The sequence below is a fragment of the Pithys albifrons genome, chromosome 6 (genome assembly GCF_047495875.1).
Source record: "Pithys albifrons albifrons isolate INPA30051 chromosome 6, PitAlb_v1, whole genome shotgun sequence".
NCBI classification, from domain to species: Eukaryota; Metazoa; Chordata; class Aves; order Passeriformes; family Thamnophilidae; genus Pithys; species Pithys albifrons.
Genome location: NC_092463.1, coordinates 52,707,663 through 52,726,924, shown reverse-complemented (window position 1 = coordinate 52,726,924; position 19,262 = coordinate 52,707,663). Strand labels below are relative to the sequence as shown.

At 38.5% G+C, this 19,262-nt stretch overlaps 1 protein-coding gene across 1 annotated transcript in view; it reads left to right on the top strand.

Annotated features, from left to right (window-relative positions):
- Positions 1-316: 316 nt before the first annotated feature.
- The window catches only part of INSC (INSC spindle orientation adaptor protein), a 119,550-nt gene continuing 100,604 nt past the window's right edge, over positions 317-19,262 (top strand). Inside the window, exon 1 of the mRNA XM_071559503.1 lies at positions 317-401. The gene's annotated coding sequence lies outside the window, so the exon portion shown is untranslated. The remainder of the gene's footprint in view (positions 402-19,262) is intronic.

Below are 19,262 nucleotides of genomic sequence, written 5' to 3'. Positions count from 1 at the left end.
TGTGTTTATTCATTGCTCCCCTTCTGTTGCTATTTAGTGCTGACGAGCACAATTCATTGCTCCCCTTCTGCTGCTATTTAGTGCTGACGAGCACAACCTGTGCTTCTCTACCAGCTTGCACAGGTCGGGTACATTTGCACCACTAATCTTGGAAAGTATTTGAGAGTGGATGGTGCAGGGGGGAAGTACTTTTTTGTGCTTTTTCACACAGAAGTTGCTGTTTGGGGTTTTAATTCAACAGCTTATGGAGTATAGTTTTAAATGTGTTTGACAAATATGAAGATAGTGTACGTCACTGACTAATCACTACAGTGGAGAGCAATTTGAGACAGGAAAAGAAGGTAACAGCTCCAGTGCATGAGAGGAAGGCCATGGCTTTTTATCATGAATCTGGAGATTGTGTAAGTATAGTTGTTTCTGGGGACTTTACTCTGTGGTGGGTTTTTTTAAGCTGAAAACAAATCTGTATGGGAGTCATATGACGATGGCAAAACATCGGCCTCTGGCTCTGCAGTTAAACTCTATGAAGCCAGACCCTCTTCTCATGTGAAGTAAGACCCCTTGGTGGTCCTCCTAAGGGCCCTGGCTGCTCAGCTCTCAGGGCAGGTGAGAGTTTTCTTGCTCGGTATTGTTTGGAGGTGTCTCCACAGGTTTGCAACAATATTCTACAGGCTCTGTTCTCTCTGTGGGCAATCTCCCCTGAGCTCTTCAAACTTCTCCTGTTGCTGCTGTTCCACAGCAGCCTTTGCCAACAGAGGCTAAGAGACAGTAAGCTGCTTAGTGCGTGTGTTGACTTACCGTGGAGATCATCCTTTTGCCTTCTTGGCTGTACAAGTGGGGACAACAACTTCTACCTTGTTTTTCTGGGCATTTAGTTTGTCTCATGGTCTGCATTGGTTGGAGACTTAGGATCAAAACCGTTCTTTGTTAGCATCTTAATTTATGCTCTAAATTGTTTGGAGTAACTGAAATAAATATGCATGAGAATGATTTCAAGATACTAAAATCTAGATAAGTCTTCAGCATACCATCCATTGTGCTGAGTGAGCTTTGAAACTGTTTAGGTATGACAAGTATACATCTGTCTTCTATTCATGTATCTTTCCATGTGTCAAGAAAAGTCCCAAAAATTTCAGATTTAGAATCCTATGCTTGGCCCTCCCCTGCAGTAAGCATTCCTAAATTGCAAAGAAATGGTTTTGTCTTTGTTAGTACAGATTTTGTGTTGGATTTTTTCTTGGATGTGCCTGATGGATGTCTTCCTAAAGCTATGAATTGCAGAGAGTGGTGAATCTGATATTTAGTAGTGTGGTTCTCACCCTTCCCCAGCTCTCAAGCCCCTTGGTCCACTTCCAACAACTCCAAATTCTAATCTTTAGGGGAAAAAAAACCCAAAAAACCTACCACTAAAACTTCTGCCCCTAGCAATACTACACCTTAAACCAAGTACCCTGTGACCATTAAGTACAGCTTTGAATAACTGACTGTCTCAACAATGGCTCAAGTTTGTGGCTTCTCAAGTGAATGGAACCGGAGCCCACAGAATCAGTCTGTTCAAGCCCCTGCCAGGTGGGGAACAGTGCTGGGGTAATGAGACAAAACTTTCTATAAAAAAGAAAAACAGATAGCCTCATTTTCAAGAGAGCTAGGATTGGATTTATTTTAAATAAAAGTGCATGTGTAAGTGTATGACTATACAAACTTATATACAGAAGCAACAACAGTATAAGCAATAGGTATGTTTCAGCATACGCTACCTTGATGTAAAATTAGAAAACCAAAAAAGATTCTTTTGTTAGATTCCATCACGTGAGAGAAGTCAAGTAATTGTGGACTTAATGTAATTCCTTGCTACTGAATTTGGCAATGGGCAACATGCAATTCAAAATATAGTTCAGACTTTTCATTTTTGTTAAAATTTGGTCTGTGTCACTCTCTATGGATGTGAACACAGCTACTAGTTAGGAAAATGCAGTGTTCCCTTGTGTAGGTACAAGGGTTTGCAAACAGCTCATTCAGTATTCTCCAAGAGTAGTGAAACTGGGCAACTGAACACTTGATGTTTAAACAAATTGTGATTTATGAACTCAAGCTCTTTTTTCAACTTTATAGTACTTAGAGCTTTCTGTGACAGTCTCTGTCCTAGAACAAGAAGCCACAGCCTGATATAGAGCATTTTACGTGCAATGAGTGCATCTATTGCAAAATTTGTCCTATCCTAGAAGTAGGGACTTTACTACTTATAGTCTGTATATATGAATTAATAAAAATATAGGTTTCCTTCTTAACAGCTTGTGATCTAGATGTGGGTTTAAGGCCGTATCTTGAACATTACAAACATACCTTGGAGGAGCAGATGTAAAACATCAGCATGTCAAAATTATTTAATTTTAAATATTCTCAACTTTTTTGGCTGGAACACCACCTTACTCTCTTCCCTCACATTTACCTTTCTGCAGTCCAGTTGTGAGAGAGCTTTCTTGGCCAGAGAACTGTTCTCCATTCCATGTGTTAAGGATTAGCTGGTTTAGTAACTTTAAGACTGTTTCCCTTTCCCAGCTGTATTCCTCTGAGAAGTCCTGTTGGTAGGCACCCATAGCAATCAGTGCATACAATGGTCCTCAGTGCCCTACTGCAGAGGCAGCACCTGTGCAAAGAAGTAGATCTGTTTCAAAACAAATTACCCCAAGAAAACAAACAAAACCAAACTTCAGCAGGCTGGACAGTGATTTGGTGCAGAAATGTAAATCACTGATTTTTAGTACAAAATATTGTTTTGAAATATTTAAACATGTCTTTGAAGCTGGGATAAATCTTAACTATGCTTTTTGGTAAAGTATCCCCTAAACCTTCATTGCTATTTTGTTGTCCTCTACAAGTGGAGTACTAATTAACTGCCTATGAAAAGTGGGATTTGGAGAGAAAATGTCATACTTCCTGAATGTGTTTAACTTTGGAAGTTAAACTGCTGCATGGTTGTGATTACATATTATATGTGTGAATGTACCTTTGCACTTACAAGCTGCAACTGAATTTTTATAAGTAGGGATAGGCATTTGTGTTAATTCCCACTTTGAGGTTGCTTTCCTACGCTTTGGAAGGTAGGGCATTTTTTAAAAATTTGTTTTGTTCTAATCAGCTAGACATGGGTGTGCCTGTTTGCTGGGGTCTTGTTTAGAGGGGACGGAGTATAAAAAAAAAACAACTTGCCTCCTAATTACTGTGTGAAGAGAAAATATGTTCCCAAATATGTTTGGATTAATACAGCCAAGGCCTATGGAGCTTTTTTTCAGTCAAACAGCAGATGCTGTAAATTTCTTTATAAGTAATTTGGGGTTAGTATTCTTCTTCTGATGGTGTAAATCTGTACTCTCCCCCACTGTCTTCCTCTAAGCCCCCTAGATCTGCTTTCCCTTTTTGTCTCTAAAGTTGACCCAAAGCCTCCACTGTCTGTCAATCTAAAAAACAAGTGTGCAAATTCCCATCAAGGCTTTTGGAATGGCTCTGTACAGTGAAGATTCTCTTGTTGGATCTGCTACTCTCTAGCAAAAGTTGGGGTTTATACAGTTATCTTCTTAATAACCTGCAGGACCCAGTGGATGTTGCAGAAAGGTCAATGATGAAATAGGCCTGGGTGATAGACACAGGTTCAAAATGATGTAGTGCTGGTAAGTGTTTTGTTGATGTTGAAGGGTGGCAATGTGACAAAAATAGAGGCTTTGTTTTGGTCTGAGTGTCAGGGTGATTGTTTGGTGTAGATGTGAAAGCAGAGAGAGGATATCCTGTAAATTGCTAGGACTGCTACAAACCCCCTTGCCAGCCTGTTAGTGTAGCTTGTTCATAACAAAGAATAAAAGTGGCAAAACAGTTTGGTCAGAGTTATGAATGTGCTACTGCTGCATTCTGTTTTTAAACAAAAATAGGACAAATATGAAAAACAGAGGTGCTGCTACTGTTTCAATTGGATTATTTAAATTTTTAATATTTCTGGATCCTCCATACTCCCTTTCTGATGATGAGTGGAAATTAAACCACCATCTTAATTTTAATGCTAATCTGAGCAAGGTAGCAATCCAGATGAGGTTGAATGAAGACTAATAGTAACATGTTAGTTGCCACATTGGAGACTACGAAGACTATGATGGCAGCACACTCCTTATCCAAACTAAAGCCAAAGGTGGAAGGATGCTCTCTGGGTGCGAAGAATTGTGGGTTTTGTTACTGCACTAATAAGCAAGAGAGGAATTTGCTTTCTTTATGAAGTAACTCAATTGTCTTTAAGAAGACAAAAAAAGCAAAAACCTTGTTCTAGAGGTGAAAGGAACAGTACTATTTCAGAATGCTACAAATAATTTTCTAAAAATGATCCTACTCATAAGCAAAACACTATTTTTGTCTTCTTTGAATTCCCACTTTTTGTGGGAATGGAAGTGCCCACTCTGCAGTGCTCAAGAGCAGTGCCAGTGTTCTGTTCTGTTTCTCACCGAAAACCTACAGGCACAAAAAAAGACCTCGTGATGACAGGATATGATCCAGATAATATTGTTGGATTCAAGAATATTCTTTTCCTTCTCATAGCTTCCTGGGTGATTTCCATGGATCAACATGCCATCTAAATGAGGTGTTTATAAAAACATGCATTTTCCAAGAGTGAGGTTATTTCACAAACACCTGGTGGCAGATTTTAGAGCTGTTTCTGTAGAGCGGCTGGCAGTTGTGCCTTGAGAACAGAAAGGAGAATAGTTTGAAATTAATCAGGTTCCATATACCTGGAGTTTCCCTTTATGGCTTCTGCCTTTATGATCCTATCCCTTTATGGCTTCTGCCTTTATGATCCTAGTGGGCAGCTCTTGCACACAATGCTACATTGTATGGGATAATTTTGGCTTTTATCTTTAATCTTGCCCTTTTTTGGACACAGCTAGGAAGATGGAATTATTTGTGTCAATCTCCTTATTTGTTTCCATTTTCAGCATAATTTTAACTGTAGTTGTCAAAACCTGAGAACAACAAGCTATGTCACAAAATAATAGTAAATAGAACTTTTTATAAACAAAAACCCCCCATTGTTCAATATTGGGAATGTCTGTACCATTTGCCAAAGGCAGACTGCAGTTTAGTGGGCTTTAAAGTAAAAACATTAAATTAATCAGATTTATTGCTATGGAAAATAAATGTGGCAATTCTTATCACATGAATCAGTTGTTCCTTTAGAATATTGTTTTGCACTATTATTGCTTCAAGTACCATTTATGTAGCCTACTAATGAGGGGTTTCTAACAGCCAACACACCAGGTACAGAAAAGGCTCAAAATTCCCCCCTCAAAAAGTGAATGCAATGTGTTGGAAAGGACAGAAGGGGAAGAAGAGTAAAGAGCTGGAACTTTATTATTTTTAAATAATAAGAACAGTGAAGTAGCCTGGGGAGAAAAGTTCCTATGAAAGGATAATATATAAAGTTTTGTTCACACTGCCTCAAGTTTTCTTTGTTAAAAATGTATTAAAGTTTTCTAGATATTTTTGTGACTTAAAATACTTTTTAAAAATTTCCTTTCTTCCCTCAGCCTAGGTATCTCTAAAATTGAAGCAACGAGCACAAGGGTAACTGGTTTGAAGAAAATGAGATAGGGATGCAAAAAATCAAGTAATACTGCTCAAGAGGGAAAAATCTTCTTCAAGGAGGCAACTGACCCACTACAGTGTTGTCAAAGTATTCTTTCAGCTTCCAGGCTGTATTAACTAAATTGCTATATTAGCTATTACATATACTAAATATAAGTAACTATAACTCTAGATTTTGGAGAAATAATGAACTATGACTTTATATGCCAAGTCAATCTGTTCATTACTTGTTATGGATTAGATTCCATAAACAAAGTGCCTATCAGTGGAGATGAGATCATATCTGAAATGCCAGATGAGCTCTGAAATGGTTCCAGGTCTCTGCAAAGCAATGCCTGACTCTGCAGTCCCTGCCTCCCTTTGACCTGGCTAATGGCTGTTACTCTGGGAGAGAATATTTCAAGTTGGTGCCTGTCCCTTTTTTTTTTTTAAATTCCCACCATCCCACTTCTGCCTTCTCAGAAAGCCCAAAGAGCATAGACCATGGTCTTCATGGACCTGTAGTTTGAATGGCTCAGCCTCTGATTTACTGAGACTGAGCTGTTTCACAATTTCTGGTAAAAACAAAAGCACATTTGTGTCAAAGATTTTTTATTTTTGTTTTGATTGCTGTGTAGTTTAACTGCCTCAAACTGGGGCCAGACTTCATTCTCTCTTGCAGTTAAGTAATTCTGGCATTTATGATAGCCTGCAATTACTGTACAAACTCTCATTTTTCCATTTCAAAAGTTAGCATTTCTCCATGCCTGCAGCATTATCTCAGATACCACAATTATGTGCATCCTCAGAAGGAGGAAATGGCTGTGGCACATCACACACTGTGTGGTGTGGTGAGTGTACGGAAATGTATTTTGGGGGTTTCTGTGATAAGTCTTCTTATGGAGCCTAATTTTCATAAGTGTCCTACACGCAAATTTAATTCATTGTGCATAATGTAATACATTTCAAGGAAGACTTCATATCTGCTGTTCATTAAGTGATCTATACATCTGTATAAAAGGTAATTACAAAGTAAATTGTAGCAAAAAAATTAGTGAGTACCCAAATTGTCATTTAGTCTTAGGTCCACATAAGAACAGGTTCCAGGAGTCAAGAAGGACAAAAATGTCTTTCTGAGTACCAATGGTCTCAAACACTGAAATTAAAACCAATGTGCGGGGAGACCACTTCTACAGGAACTGCTAAAACAGCAAATTGGCGGTGCCAGCCTTGGTAAAACTGTGCTGCATTGGTTTTGTTTGTTCTGATTTGCTCTTTGGCTTCCTGGAATTTGTAGAGTTCAAGCTCAGATATGTGGTACCTAAAAGCAAAACAAGAATAAATCCCTATCTTGCCTTTCTGTCAGAGGTTTGCTATTTATTTTTTCAGGCAGTGTGCAATCTACATATGACAACAGTGCAAGTGGGTAGACGGGTTTCGTCATTCTCTGATCTCTGATGAGCTGGGTTCCTGATGGTTTCAGTGTTCTGGAAACTGAGGGATATTTGCACGTGGATTTGGATGTATAAGATCTGCTGCAAAAATAGATGCAATTTTAACAAAACCTTACACAAGAGGCATATAAATATTTCTGCCTTTTGCCAATGTATTAACTAGGGATTTTGAAAAGTTATGTCAATCTGACTTTGCCAAAAGCTGTTGGAGGAACTATGTTACAGTCTTTTAAGTTTGACAACTTTCTATTCTTGTACTCTGTGAAGCTAAATTATTTTAATAAAAGACTAGCTTTTTACAGGTATGTTGTTTAATTTTTTGTTACACAAAGGTAGTACAAGATCATTGTTAGTTTATTTTTCTTTAATGTTAACAGAGATGTAGGGAACTTAGTCTTATTTGGGTTTTGGACTTTTGTTACAAGGTCAGGATGAATAAGTGTAGTGGGTTGGGACTAAACCTGGGAGTTTTTGATGGTGTCACTCAGTGAACTGATGTCACAGAGACATACTCATGAATGCAGGCAAGACTTATCTTTTATTTTTGTTTCTTTTTTCCATTTTTTTTTAATTTAAAAGAAGGGAGACAATCTTATTGTTGTAGTTTGGGATTATTATGTAAATTTTCTCCCCTGTCACTAACTGCCCATGCCAGCAGTTAACAAAAGAAGTAGTTAACTGCTGATCACTTGGATGGGGGCAGGTTTGTCTCTTTTGTTTTTGGGGACATCTTTGTTTTTTTAGCTCGGTGGAACGCAGGAGCGGTGGCTGCCGAGGAGGGAAGCTGCTCTGCTGGCACTGCTGGGGCTTCTGGCTGAGATGCTGTTTTTCTCCTCACTGCGGCTGTTTCTCCTGGTTCCTGCATCTGGGATCCCGAGCCTCTGTTCCAGCCTCACCGTCACGGCCTGCCCGCCCCGGCTGGGACAGTGACCTGGGAGAGAGAGGTGTGCAGCTTCTTTTGCAGGACACGTGGTGGTTCCACACTTTCAGCTTTCTTTTTCCTTCACCTGGGACAAGAGACACAGAGCTCATCTGAGAGCTCACCACTCGTCTGTCTCGCTGGAGAGGGACTGGGAACTACTGGGAACTCACTCTGCAGCCAGCCGGACTGTGACATTTGACACTGCTTAAGTATAACTTTCCTCCTGGAGGAAAACCTGCTGGGTTTTGTTGTTTTTTTTTTTTAACTTTCTCTTGTGGTGTTGGGGAAGCGGTTTGCACTAGTCTGTTTATATATAGCAGTTAAGGACAGTTATCCTTCTTGTATTAAAATTCCTTTTCTTAAATCTGCTAAAGAGTGGCGTGATTATTGTGGAGGAGGCCCCCTCCCCTGCTTGTGGGTAAACATTTTGGTTTTTCCCCTTAAACCAAAACACTTATATACTTCCATAATTTTTTTCCTAGTAACCTGGTTTTCAACTCGGTGTGAGTTTTAATTTTTGGTGTTCAAAATACCCATTTGTGCAAGTAATTTCTGTATAGAATATTTCAGGGGGCCAGAAGCTGGCCAAGGACAATATGCAGATGCCTGTCAGCCACCATGCTGTGTCATCCCCACAGTGCGCTGATTGTTTGTGTGTTAAAACACTATTCTTCCAACATATGTGTAGCCTTTGCATCATCTCTGGTTACTGAAAAGGATGGTATGTGCAGACTCTTTGGAGCACTGGTAAAGAATAAACAAATTTGCATATAACTGAAAGAATACCCAATTTTCTATCGTTCTCCTATTTTTTCCCCCTAAATGATAAGCTGATTTTTAGCTGAGCTTCTGAGTTGTGATATCATTGTCCCATGTTATCTTGTTATATCAAAATCCTCTACACTTGTGCTATTTCTTTTCTTCATGGATCTGTTGTCATTTGCCTACAGCTATGTAATTTTGGTACTATTTCTTCATTGCAACATGTATCTAAAGACTTGCTTTCAATGCTCTGTGTTTCTAGTATGAAAGCTGGGCAAGTCTGTACAGCTTATTGCTGTCTCTTTATCATTGGAAATGGATTTGCCAACTACAATCTCTGTACATTTAATTTGTCTAAAAAAATGTGTTGGCCAAATTTTCCCATTTTAGAGTTATTCAATTTACTCTAATGGTCTTTAACTGAGAGTTATGTTCACACAATAGAGGATAAAATAGACTGAAATTTTTTTTCAGAGCTATTACGTTTTTTAACTTGATGAGTTCCCATCCAGACCAGAAAACACAAGTTTCTGAGTGTGTCCAATATAAATGTCAAATCTGGTAACCAGGAGCTGGTTTTCTTGAGGGTGTTGAAAGATAAAGGAATAGTATAAAGCAAAGAATGAGAGGAATGTGCTTATTTCTAATCTGGAGTGACTGAAGGGCTGGATGACCAGTTGTGTCCAAATGACCACATGTCAAAAACCTAACTGTGCTGAGAAAACTTGTAGGAAGCAGCCTTCTGCATCTGCTCAGCAACAGCACCTTGCTAGATGATATACTGATTTTATTTCCTTCTTTGAGCTTGAGAGGAAACAAAAACTTTAAAATGCTGTTTTGTTCTTGACTATTTTTAAAAGAAATCCACCCACTCCCAAAACAACTGATGAAACAAACCCCCAAGCCTTAATGCATTTAAGAATATACTTCATAAGTAAGCATTACTAAAGAGCCTGATGCATACACTCACTGTGAACAGGGAATTGCATAAAAGGGCTGAGAAACCTGATACCAAAAACTGTTCCACTGGTCTAGCCATGAAAGGGCATCCCCAGGAAGTTTCAGGAAGTTCCACCTGAAAATGTGGAAGAACTATTTTATTGTGCAGGTGACGGTGCACTGGAACACATTGCCCAGAGAGGTTGTGGAGTCTCCCTCACTGGAGATAGTCAAGAATTGTCTGTATGCAACCCTGTGACATGTGCTCTGGGATGACACTGTTTGAGCAGGGAGGTTGGATCAGTTGACCCACTGTGGTCCTTTCCAACCTGATCTATTCTGTTATTGATTTTTTGGTATAGCTAATTGACTAAGTAGGCAGGACAAAAGGCAGGTGAACAGAAAGAATAGCTCTCTACTCTTTAAATTATGTGTATATATATATTTTGGAACTAAACATATACCTTTAGTTCAACAAAGCAGAAACTTGCTGAATTGATAAAAAAACATGCTCATATCTTGATAAAATAAGTTGGCCTTAAGCATGTATTCTTTATCTTCCTGGCTAGACATGCATTTTACAGAATCAAAATGTGAGTGAATCACTGGGCTGTGTAAGAACCAGGGGCAGAATCACACTGGTGTTTTAACCAGAAAACCATGTCTCTCCTGGAAAGTGTGTCACTTCTAAATGAACTAGTGGGGTAGCTGCCACTATGTAGAACTTAGGGGATGGTTGTACAGCACACCTACCTTATGAGACATTAAAAAGAAGTGCTCCAAGGCTAAACAATTGCTTAGTATTGTTCTTACTGAAAGTTTCTGTACTAGATTTCTCTTTAATTTCTTCATGAGCTGTGTCAAAGGCTTAGAAACAACTGTTACTCTATGCATTTTCCTAGCAGAAGAGCAGCTGTTCTGAGACAAGCCTCAGGTGGCCCATGTACAAACCATGGGTGTTTGGTGAGGTTAAAGACAAGTGCCAAAGAACAACTCAACTGGTATCAGTGAGGATCCCCAAGCAGCGTAGCTGAGAAGTGATGAGGTTGCTGGCCCTAATGTAGTCAAGCACTTAAGCAGGTGTCAGGTTTTAAGCATTTGAGGTTTTTCATTTTGTTTCCTATGAACATCCCTACGTACTTTGCTGGATTAGGATCCTGGCAGGACTGAAACTCTGGATATCTTTGCACATTAGGCAGCATAAGTTATATCAAGAATTTCTTTGTTCTTGCTGTTTTTCCTTAAATTCTGTAACACAGTTACACTATTTCCCTTTTGCCTCTTCCTGCTTCTTTTAATGCTTGAAAGACTTCACTGGGTTTTGTTATTTAAGATTCTACATTTTCTTCCTATTAGATGAGCAAATGTATTTAAGGGGCTTGGGGGTGGGACCCCAACGAACAAACTTCACAAAAATAAAACTAATGGAGAATACTCTTCTTACAGAGCTTTGAGGCTGTCCAGAGAGAGAATTGCTTTCTTGTCAAACAAGTCATTGCAGAGAAGGAATTATTGATGTTCCGGCCCACCAAAAAAAAAAAGTGACTTTGAGAGCTATGTTTGCACTTAGCATGAAGGCAAAGATAAAGCATGTCTAGAAACAGCTCAGCTGAACTCAGCTTATCTGAGCTGCGAGAATTCACAATTAACAGCAAACCATCAGAAATGATGTATTAGTTCTTCTACAAAATGAATACTATTGAGCTTGTTTCTGCTTATGTTTCATAATTTCATTATGCACCTCTGTGTATCTTCAGTGGTGATACCTTTCTCTTTTGTGAAGTTTCTTCATGTTGTTTTAGGAATTGAGAGACTGGATGGCAAATACTAGATGCAGTGAATTTTTCAAGAGGTGTTTTTTTGCTAGAATAAGTTGAATTAAATGGCTAATAATAATCAAATGACTTTTCAGCATGGAACAACATAGCTTTTTGTGGCTGATGAAAAGAAAGCTGAACCAAGACCAGGAGAGCTGTCATGGTTCAGGCAGCAGAGCCTGGACTGTACTTGCCCAGTCTGTGCTGTTATAACTTGCAGATTTCCTGTTATTCTTCCAAAACAGATTTTTACACATTGATTGAGGGTCTCTTTTGGCTTGAAGGGAGAGAGAATACAGCAGTTTTTCAGTGCAGAGTGGGAGTGTGTTCCAGCTGTAGGTTCTCTCTCTCTCACTGGCTCATGAGTCTGTCCAAGGTTGATAGACTTCAGCAGTTTCCAATACTGGAGACTGGGCCAAGGAGGAAACCAAAGAGGATATGATTTCAGAAAGAATTTTAATTAATTAAAAAAATCCTGTTTAACATTTAAATGCTGTTTTTCTGGAAATGAGCACTCTTTCTGCTGTTTCTCCAGCTGGATAGATATAAACTTGGAATTACAGAAGCATACCCAATAAGCTGGCCCTCAAAATATGATACTAGCTGCCTCAATTGCAGCACAGACCTGACTATTATTTTGAGGTTGCATAGGTTTTCCAAGTGCTGAATTGGCCCATTCATTTCTCTTCTAAAAATTCCATTTTGGTAATGAAACATGATCTCAGCTTTCATTCTTTGTTTCAGTGGAATTTAAAGGAATAGAGTCTACTTTCAGCATTTTGTAAACTGCCCATGAAGGCTCCAGTTTAACAGTATCTAATACTCCAGTGGTGTAAAAATTTGTAGGTTCCAGTGTTCACAATAACTGTAAAATAAGTAGAGCCATGCACCATTCATCTCCTTCCTGGTGAGCTTATTAATTCAATGATGGTAAATGTCTCTTGGAGCAGTTCTTTGACCTTAGCTCTGATAGTTTCTTTGTTCAGGTTTCTGAAGGGTGAGCATGTGGAAGGTGTATCAATGTCTCAGGCAAAATGTATGAAGTTTATTTGGTTTTTGGGGGGAAGAGTTGTCTGCACTCAGTGCAGTATGGGCTGCAGGACTAAAGCATTTATTGCTCTCTTGCTCTCCTCTCCGCAGTCCTGCAGTGGGTGGAAATGCACTCAATGGTCCTAGAGATAGCGTGAAAAAGTGGCTTGCAGGATAAATGTCTACTTGTTTATTAGGATAGATTAAATGACAGGAAAGTAAATGTCATGTCTAAGTACTAAGCTGTGCTGCTATGCTGTGTAAAACAAATTGAACTTTACGTCTATATTGCATTAGTGCGCTGCCTTCTTTGTTCTTGATTTATAGTTTTGAGAAATACTTTTAAAACTTAATATGAGCATTTCTGTAGTTGCATAATTAGAAGGAACAGTTTGTTTTAAAAGGGAAGGGTTTTTTTCTTTTTCACATTTTGAGTTGTATCATAACTTTTTAGATTTCATGAACTGAAATGTTTTTGTAACTGTTACAAAATGATGTGAACTCTACAATCAAAATCTGTCTTTGACTGGAAACAAACATGGCCTTCATTCACAGTGATAAGGATATCTGTTCTTTTGTTGTCTTCAAGTCAGACTATTGTAATTATGGTAGCAATTAATATAGTGTTTTACTAAACATGAAATGTCCATTGATTGTAGTAAAATCTTTTGTGTGATCAAAATTCTTAGTACACAGCTTACAGTAAATAGTTCCTATAAATTATGGATATAGTTGTAAAATTTTTGTAAGAGCCGGTAAATATTTTTCTGCTTTATGGGAAATATCTTGAAGTTATTTTGATTTTAAAATTATATATATATATACTTCATATACCCTAGTTAATAGTAACAAAAGAAAGGACTCTTTAACTAGCTTGTTATAGATAAATTCTTAATATTTACAAAATTTAAATTGTATATCCTTCCGAGGCATTTCTGAATCATACAGTTTCATCTTGTGCTCTGATCCTACAGGAAAGCAGCTTTTCATTTTCATTTACTGGTCCTATGCTGAAAGATAAAAACTAGGGTATGGGGGGAAGGAAACATTATATTTACCACTGAGTTTCTATGTAGGGCAGTGGCACCCAGAGATGCTGCATTTCCCCAGGGATAGTTTACTGTGTTATATATGCTGACTTCTAGTTCATTTCCCTTTCAGGATAGAGTGTAAAAATTTCAGAGAAAATACAATATCTGGAAATTTATATCAAAAAACTTGGACCATAGCATAGTATTTTAAGATTCTAGCCCTCTATGGAAAGAGGAGCAAGCCATATTTTCAGCTGGCATAACCTGGCACCACTCCATGATTGCCATCTCTTTTTGGCATCCATGTTGTCCTCCAGTAAAACAAGATGATGTTGATTCACTGTAGGTTATGTTCCTAATGAATCCATATTACAAAATTATGCTTAGCTTCAGAAAAGTAATTTTCCAGTTCATATGTCAGATGTGTGCCTTGTGTTATCCTGGAATCCATATATTTGACCCAGAAAATAAGTGTTTGTCATACTTAGAAAAGTTTTCTTTTTAGTCGTTATTATACTTTCTGTATTTGAAAATGTCATCTCTTGAACCTGACCTGATTTCTTGAGATATATTGTTCTTCAGCACCTGCTTCATGAGATCTACTGGCATGTAGAAGAAAAAAAACTTTTGAAGACTTATTCATGAGAATAAAATGGTCTGTTGATCATTAGCTGTTTTCAGAAGACAGATGGAGAACCACCAACAGATTAAATAGGCAGAAAATATCTATGCAAGGACTTTGGTGTAACCAGAACAAACTATTAGGAAAATATTGTAAGGAAGTCTTTGAGGGCTGGCTGGATCATGTATTTTTTTAGGTGCTGCTGTTGGGAAAACCAGACTGTTTAGAGTCAAGCACACAAATAATTAAAACTAGGTCAATTTGTTCTCAAAGATCAGAATCTGAGTAATTTGCAAATGTCAAGTTTCTTAATATAAGGAAGCTACACTGTCAAGCACACACTACATATAAGTTTTGAACATGCCTTTTCAGTCAAAGTGCAAGGGAATTTAAAGTGTTTGATTATACCAGTAATGGACTGACCTTTTGGTATTTCATTTTTTCTGAGTCCTGTTTGTTACAGCCCAAGTAAGATGTTGCAGGATGGATGCCTGATTGTGTTTTAAAAGCAGTATTCATTATGTGTCACAAAAAATAATTTTGATACTGTATGATGGAGCAGGCAGATGAAAGAGTTGACGTCAATCCCTGCCACAGCAGTAACAGACTGAAACATGTCCTCCTGTTTCTTGAACTTGTGTCTTTATCAGCACCAGTTTAACACATTAAAATGTAAACAGTTAGGGTAGGCAAAAAACAGCTCCTGGGAGTCTGTAGCCGCTAACACTACATCAAAATGAGGACTGGGGTTACATTTTTCTTTAAAAGTTATGATGTTTAATGCCAGTCTGTGTCTTAGAGCCTGAAGAATTTGCGCATATTGGATTCTGATACTCCTGCTTCAAAACACAGCATTGAGATGACCAATTTACTTCTTTCCTGTTGGAACAGGCTTTTGTTTTGGTTTGTTTCTTAGCTGTTTAGAACAGAAAGAAAATGAAGATACAAGAAGAACTAACCTGTGCTGTAAACTGGTTTCCTCTGCTGCTTCTATTAGCTAGTCCCCAAGATGTACGACATCAAGGTGCTGGAGATTGCATTTACATAAATGCTTGAAGTTTTCTGCCAACACTGTAATGGTTCATATTCAAGACAGTGCAATAGCTGTATTGAGAAAAGAAAGGGAGAAAGTGAGCCTGAAACCCTCTGTTATAATGGTTTTTGCATATTTGATTTATAGTGTCTCAGGAAACTTGCTTACCTTTGATTTTTCTAGATCTGATTTCTCTTCCTTGGAGTTTCTCCTTTCCCACAGTCTGCAACTATTTTGCCAAATGAAAATAAGAAAATATACTGTCTATACTGAGGAAGTGGTTTCCTTGGAAATGGTGACCATATGCAAGCTATAAATGCTGATACCAAAGCTATAGTTGGTTGTACGGATGTGGGCACTGTAAAACAGGGAAATGGGTTCTCTTTGCTAGCTAAAGGGAAAAATCTTGGTGCTGCCTGGGTTTTTTGCCAAGGTGCAGCTGAAGTAAGATTATTTCAGGTGTGTGATACGTGAGAGCTTTTTGTCCCTTGCTGTGTTGTGTAAGGTACTGCAGGAACAAGGCTGTGAATAAAAGCAAGTCTGGTTTGATTTCATAAGTTTTGTGGACTTGTAAGTGAAAAGGTGAGTGCATACTTTGGCAATTGAGCATGGATCAGGGCTTCCAATGCTGCCTTAAGCTGTGAGATGGTCCTGGTCAGCTCCCTAGCTTGGCGACTGTGATGCCTGGGCAGACGCAATGCAGACGCTGATCTTGCTGTTTCCATTGCAGTGCTGGTGAAGGGGGTCAGAGGAGCAATTGCTTGCAGAACAGTGGGAGGCAAAACCTGGGAGAATGTAGTCCTGCTACATGTAGAGCTCTGTCCTCTCTGCTTTCTCCAAGTGTCCATGCTAACACCCAGAGACCTTCTTGCCAGCCCTGAGTTAAAGTAGTGATTTAATATAAATATAGTTGCTTTTCATCCTGAAAGAATATAGCTATGAGCATGAGGTGGATATGAGGTTGGAGCTGGATTTCTCTAGAAATGTTAGTATATGTCCATGGGGCATGGCACTGTTAAACATCAGTGCAGAGTCAATGAGGAGCAGAGTTTTACATTAATTTCTCAAATAGAGGTTTGCTGTTGAAATTCTGTTATCCTTTTACCTTATATGGAATAAACTTTGGTCCTTTTATATCCATTTTATTTTTTTTTTCACTTGGGACCTGCACATTGATGTAAGTTACAATATCAGTTAATATATTTCCTTTAAAGGAAAAATCAGGAATGAATATTCAGCAGCTGTAAAAGTGTTTTGGAGGTTGCCATTTTAATAGAGAGGAAATAAAAAGCAGAAGCTGATTAGAGTTACAGAAAATGGGATATTTGTCTATTTATGGGAATTTAAGTCTTCAGATGCCAGATTTTATAATTTAATGCTCAGAACATCCTTGATTTTAAGCACTTCTGGAGAAAGAATTAAATGTAGAAAAAGTAAAAGGAATGTTAAAAGAGCCAAGTTTTGTTGATCTACAAAAGAAAAATGAAGGCAACATGAATGGTCTGGTTGAAGGATGCATGAGTAAAAGGGAATACTGTGCTGTGTCTGAAATGTGCTCTCATCACTGCTGAAGCATTGCCCCATGCCAAGGACTTACCGTCTCTGACACAGACTAATGTGCTAAGCAAGATGGATGGGATGTGATGAGACTTTTTCATGTTGCATCTCCTTTGCTTATTTTTCAGACCAGGTTATGGTCCTTTCCAATGCAAGTGCTTCCCTAGAGCAGATTTTTCTTTTAAGTTTATTTTCTTACACTCTTGTGTTTGAATGCTCCTGCCTCTCCCATTTCTGGCTCCTAAGTGTATGACTTGGGAGAGCATTTGACCTCTGGCCACTGAGAAAATGTAAAAAAAAAAAATTGCTGGACTTCCACTTCTGTGGAGATGCAGTAAACAGCTCCTGACATTGTGGGAGATTTAGAAAGCCTCAGGAAGTTGTTCTACCTTGTGTTTGGTTCTATTAAAAATACTCTGTATGTAATTTTTAAATCTATGTGTATGAATTATGAAGTTAAGGGCTGTTGTAGGGCAACATACTCAACATCTCACGCAGAAATATTGCCTGTTCTTTATTTATCTAAGTATTGGCATAGCTAGAAAACAATGTCAAGCCTTTTGACAGAAAGAAGCCTCAAAACAAAGCTAAGCAAGGCTTGATGCTTTGTGAGCAGAGTTGGGCTTAACTAATCATGGTGCCATTTTCTATCTGATGTGTGTGCCTGACCTGTAATTTTTTGTTAATTTTAATAATAATGTGCACCTCTGTAAGGTGGAGAGAAAATTGTACTGTATTTTGGTATAATTTCGCTGTAGTCTGCCTATTGGCAAGAGATATTCAGAAGCTTTGTAAATAATACTTGTAATTTGAGTCCCTCTGTAGCAGTTCATGTCCTTGGGCACAATATGGACAGTGGTCCTGCTCAGGACAGCAGAGATTGGCAATAAATGGGGATAGGCATGAGCTGTGAGCCTCAACATTGCTGTCCATACCATCTAAAAGGAGATGATGTCAAGTGACTCATCCTAGGCCAAGTCATTCTTTCCAGTAGTTGCTCTTATGTATTCTTGGCAGCAGTATGGTCACATTATTAGGTCAGCTTGGCTGTGCTGTCACTGCAGGTCTGAGTGGCCCATGGAGCTGAGCTCCCAGCTGCCTGGACAGCTAATGCACCCATTACAGGCTTGGCTCAGGGAAAGGAAAGAGCTCAGGGAAAACTGAAGAGCAGCATTGATTCCTCGTGCCTCCTCCACTTCAGTGCCTTCTTTTTAGTTCAAGGAGCCTATTCTGAAAAACTGCTCAGAAATATGTACATTTAGTATGCTTAGCATTCCATTTTCAGTACTGCCTGGTGTAGTTATGATGTGTAGCAACCCTACTGGCAATGTACCTTGAATGTCTCAGTTCCTCTGACCTCTCCTGTTTGGCTGTTGGGGGGGGTGGTGGTGGTGGTGGGGACTTTTGGACTAGAAAAATATAAAAGTTAATTCTTTGATTTAGAGAAGTCTATTTTAGTGAACTAAGTTATTAAAAATGTGGATCCAAATTCACATTGTCAGTGGGTTTTGATGTCTGTAACTTTTTTTTTTAATAATTTAGACTTACTGGGTGATTTCAAGTGCCATAAAAAGTATTGTCACTATCCTTCACTCTTTACTAGACGGAGGATTTGCTTGCAGTCTGGTTTAACTAAATGCCTTTCAGGCAGGTGGAAAAATCAGTGGCAATTAGCTGTGTAGTGTTTCAGGTCATCTCATGTTTAAAGGATGTAACTCCAAACCACTTCCTTGTGCACTGGAGAGAATATCAGCAGATGTGAATATGTTTATTCTGACAGCAGGAGAGTGGACCAGAAAAACATTGTATGAAGAGGTGTATGTCAAGCAGAGGTAGCCACTAGGGACTGAAAGACCAGAGTGTTGCTTTTTAAGGTCCAGGACTGTTCTTACTCTTATCACTATAGCATCTAAAAAGTATTTCAAAGGGAGAGGATTTATGAGTTTCTGAAAATAGTAATAGAGCTGTCTTTGCCTAGTGAAATTTGACATAGTTTAGTGTCACTGAAAATATGGGCTGAAGTTTCCTTAATATATTTGGTTCTGCTAGAGCTAGGAGTTAAAAAATAAGTATTTCATAAGAGGATGAAGGTAGCTAGTATTGGAACAAGTATTGAATTACAGAAAATAAGATCTAGAGCCATTGAGATGTATTTAGGAGGTCTTTTGAACAATTTGGCCAGTACTTTTGGCTATACAGCACCAAATGACAGTTAAATTTATAACTGTCTAGTTGTAGTATGCTGGTCTTTTGACTAAATTCATTACAAGCAGCCAGCCTGGATTCCTTGCTCATGAAAGTGAGTGAATACATAAGAGTAGGAAGGGTTTCATTGTGCCAGCAGCCTTAGAAGAATTGAAAAAAATAAGGGGGGAGTAAAAAAAAAAGAAAGTAGTCTATTCAAACACATCCTTTGAATACAGATGCTGGCTACACTTCTATTTTCTGTAGTGTGTTGCTTGTGGTCCCCCAGCAAATCTTCACTTGCTGGCATA